Source organism: Monopterus albus, unplaced genomic scaffold, assembly GCF_001952655.1.
Source record: "Monopterus albus unplaced genomic scaffold, M_albus_1.0 scaffold250.1, whole genome shotgun sequence".
Classification (NCBI taxonomy): domain Eukaryota; kingdom Metazoa; phylum Chordata; class Actinopteri; order Synbranchiformes; family Synbranchidae; genus Monopterus; species Monopterus albus.
The window spans coordinates 2,285,903-2,290,378 of NW_018128130.1; the positions used below are offsets into that span (position 1 = coordinate 2,285,903).

The 4,476-nt window shown below is 41.2% G+C and overlaps 1 long non-coding RNA gene across 1 annotated transcript; it reads right to left on the reverse strand.

The window, feature by feature from the left end:
• Positions 1-2,293: 2,293 nt before the first annotated feature.
• Positions 2,294-3,380, reverse strand: LOC109972216 (uncharacterized). Its single transcript, XR_002276659.1, has 4 exons — positions 3,351-3,380; positions 2,879-3,007; positions 2,735-2,768; positions 2,294-2,664 (listed from the first exon to the last, which is right to left on the reverse strand). It is a non-coding gene; the product is annotated as an uncharacterized LOC109972216 (long non-coding RNA).
• Between the last annotated feature and the right edge of the window lie 1,096 nt (positions 3,381-4,476).

The following is a 4,476-nucleotide window of genomic DNA, read 5'->3' on the forward strand; positions in this document are numbered from 1 at the left end:
CTCCCTACCACCAAACATCAGGTGACAGATATTTTTAGCTATGCAAACAGTGTAGCTAGATGGCAATGTTGGATGGTTGGCCCATCAAGTTGGTCCCATCTATAGACTGTATATAAAGATGGACAACGTGTTGCCACTTCCTGCCACTATGCAAGAGTGAAACCAAAATATCGCAGATATGGGAGTTGCCATCTTGCACTGACCAGAAGTTTTAGGCTGCCAATTATAGCTGTCTATCATATGAAATACATCACTTTTTATATAATCAAATAACTTATTAAAAACAAACTTAACAGAAAAATGACCACTTGTATGATAGGATGCCATGATAATATCTAGCTAAAATGACAGAAATCATGTCCCATCTGCTGCCATGGAAAAGATTAACTGGGAGCTGGACAACACACTCTCAGAGCTAAAAATTCATTACAGGGCGGATACTAACTACTACTTCATATCTGTATGTGAACACAGTTTGTGTAACAATCCAGTTTAGATATCCCTGTTCACTCACACATAGGAAGCTCTTTGTGTACAAAAACACACAGAGGAGCCTACAGAAACACTTTAGAAAAGGAAAAACCATGGTCCAAAATTCCATCAACTAAGACAATGAGGGAATTATTGGCTACACTTGGACGTAGTATATGTACAGTGTATCCAACCCATGGTAAAACATGGCAAATAAAAACTACACACACTTTAAAAACAATTGCCATGTTCAGTAGGATTGATGTAACAGATGCTAGATCATATGTTTTAATTGCTTTTGCTTGATGTATTTCTCTGTTTTGGTGGCAGAGCTCTGAAATAGACATGAAGCTAAAAATAAGCTTCAGGTCACAGCTATGCACATAAAGCGTAAGTGATATGACATGTGACACATGGGCAGTATGGACACCTGGACTGATTAATATAGCAGCTTATCAGTGACAAGCATGTCTCAAAACAACTGAGTATGATCAAATACAAGACTGCTGTTCTAAATAAAGATCAGAACTAGATTAGCTTTATTCTGGCCGATACGGAGCCTGTGAAATTTGCCTGGCGCAGATCCAGATACTTAGTATCATACTGGGACATCTCTAGTAGGTTTCTCATTAAATACAAAAAAGCTATATATGATCCAAGGGAGTGGCCAGGGTGGCACCCCCATATTGGCCACCCCTGGTGCCACCCCTGCCAGATTCAAAATATGATGCTTGTCTGTATCAATGAATGACTTATGACAAACATTTTTCTGGTGCTTTATAATTAAGATTGGTAAAATTAGTTTTATATTATGCCATGTATGCAACATATGTGTATTCATTTCTATAACTGTGTGGAATACTTGGCATGAGTTGCCTCAATGGGGGATGGGGGGCACAAATTTAGCTAAAGAAAGCACTATGTGTTTGTCATTTTTGCAGAGAATAGACTATTTGATTCTTAATAATGTATGGTTTATTAGCTGTTTACAGAAGGCAGACTTGTAAACTGAATCCCCCCCTTGTTATGTATTATTTGGGCATGTTTGCCTTTATTACAAAGTGGATTGTGGAGTGGCAAACAAAAAACAGACTTAAACTACCAATATCACTCACACATATGTGCATGGCACCTACTGAAACCACTTGGATATCAGGGTACCAGTCTGCCCTTTTTATATTTGTTTTCTCCTACGCATCGCTGTAATGTTTGACACAATATGTAGTTTACATGACAAGTATGTAGACTGTAATATTTGATTGCTCTCCTCTTTAATTACACAACAAGAAAAAGATGGCTACCACCATCTTTGACAAACTTCAGCTTATTTTTCTTAGTACTGTACCCTGTATGTATAATAAATAATAAAAATTCAAGTATAATTTATTATCCCTCTCTCTTGTTCCCTACCTTTTTCTTCCATTGTACACATTTAAGTATTGCTAGGAAACATGATTCATACAATGAAATTACACTGTAAATGTGGGCTTCTTGTGAAGGGTTACATAATCTTTTCATCATACTCCTGGGCAGGATATGTCCCAAATTGTTGAACGATTATATAAAAGTGTACCTTCTGGATATGCTTAGTACATAAACACGGCCGGTGAGAAGAAATTATTCAGTGAAAAACATGGAGTGTGAACTGATAGGGTGTGATTTACTTACATTACCTTTTCTGGTCATAAATCAGAATGGATCTGGTGTCAGGGAACTGGAGTGCACAGTTCCTGTGGAGGTAGGTGTGTGAACCGTATTAAAGAGCCAGCAAGCTGAGATGGTAGAACTGGTTTAATGTCTCTCTGTGAAACAGGCAGGAACAGTAACAGTCTCAAGGGACAAGGGAGGGAGTAGGGTCAGTTCGGTCCGAGGTCGTAATCTCCAGCAAGGCAGCAGGGTAGGCAAGGCAGAATTGCAGGTTGGTCTAACAGGCAGGATGTCGGTATTAGAAGAGCAGATGGATAAGAGGGAAATGGCAAACTCACAGGTTGGTATACCAGGCAGGGTGTCGATATCGGTGTGGCCGGGCACAAGAGTAGGTAACACTGGAAAGTCTAGATGGGGCATAGAACAATCTGGCAGCTCCCCACAGAGTGAGGAGCTGCTATATACTGTGAAGAACAGGTGTACAGGATTAAGGCGCAGGTGAAACCACTGTGCTTGATGAGGTGACATACGAGGAGTTTGGGTGACCTGGAGGCAGGGAGGGGTAGGATCATGATACTGTATGTGATTGAAGATATCAATAACTAATAGAACTCACATTTTAGGATAAGAGAAGAAAGGGAGAGCTGGACCTGGAGGAACAGAGCAGATATTAAAAGGCATTTTTAGGAAAATGAAATATCAACATTACAAATTAGGAAATCCGTATATCATTCAAATCCTTGTGTGTGTGTGTGTTTACCTGAGGGCTTTTGTCCATACTATGGGCAAAGCTTATATATGCCTGCAAAGCTCTTTGAGCCAATTACAGGCAGAGGTGCTGCTAATTGCTGATTCATAAGAGCTATGTGGGAGTGAGGCGATGTGGGAGCTGGCAAGGAGAAAAGAATGCAGGTGTTAAATTTGGTGGAAACATAGTTATGCAAGTATGAATTAGAGCTGGCTATAGATGGATTAAACATTTTTTCCTCAACGTTTTCAGCTGCAGAAACTTTATAAGGGCAGGATGAAGGAGAGCGGGCCAGCATGAGTTTTTAAAAATCATTATCAGGCTGAATGACCATGAGCATCTCCTTTTCTAATTACCCACTAAAACAGGATGTTTTTTGGCCACTAATAAGAGTCCTTGTGTTGGAAGTCACAGCTGAGCTGCTTTTATTCAACTACATGCAACACCATGGAAAATGACAGGAACATGTTCTTGAGAGTCTAACCTTGTGTCAGGGCCGCTCGGCGGCCGCTGCCTCTCCTCCGTTTTGTCTCTTTGTTTTCTCCGTTTTATGGGCTCTGCACCTCAGCTGTGTTGCATTCCAGTAATTAGTAACTGGTTTGTCAACGCACACAGCTGGGGTGCATCCCGATGATTTAGTTCTCCTTATTTAAACCTCTGGCAGACGCTCCGCCGTCGCCGGATTATTGTGCATGTTAATGTTAAATGGTTGTTGCTGCTATCGTTATCGGGACTATCTGACTCACTCACACCAAGTGGGTTTATGTTTAAACTGCACTTGAAAACGTGGATAGAAGGCTACGCTGACAGTCGCTGTGCGTTCTGGCTTGAGCTATTCACATTTGTGCTTTTCGCAGGAGGTACCGAGATCTCAACGCTGACGGTCCTATTGTGCATGTTAATGTTAAATGGTTGTTGCTGCTATCGTTATCGGGACTATCTGACTCACTCACACCAAGTGGGTTTTTGCCGTTCGTTTGTAAGTGTACCTGTTCGTCCTGGTTTCCGTTGTTGTCACTCCCCCTTCGCTTGTATGTATTATGGACATTGTTATGTTGTTACGTTGTCGTTGTCTTATTTTTCCCCATTAAACCTTTTTTCGTACTAGCACCTGGGTCGGCTACCTTGAGTCCTACCCCTAGTTCTCCCTCACCCTCCTGGCGAGGGGGGCTAACCATAACACCTTGTTCACATAGGCAGATTCTAACTGATGTATTAGGCCAGCAGAAGACGTTGTTTTTTGTCAACATATGATATGTTTTCTTCATTTTATGACATCTTCGCAAATGCACTAATCAGAAACATGGGCGGAACTATGGGATGGCCAGGGGTGGCACCAACCATCCCCAGAATCTGATTGGCCACCGCGGTGCCACCCCTGCCAGAATCCAAATGTGATGCTTGTCAGTATTAATGAATGAAAAATGAAAAACTATATCCACAAAATCAGGAGCAGTCAAAAAATTCCACTTTTACAAGGGCACTGATGGATATCCTTTTTTTTATAAGCTTTATTGAAAACATACATGACAAACACAACAGTATAACATTTTGCCAATATGGCGGGGGCACTGGTGGATGACAGGCAAGCTCACATGAATGCACAACGG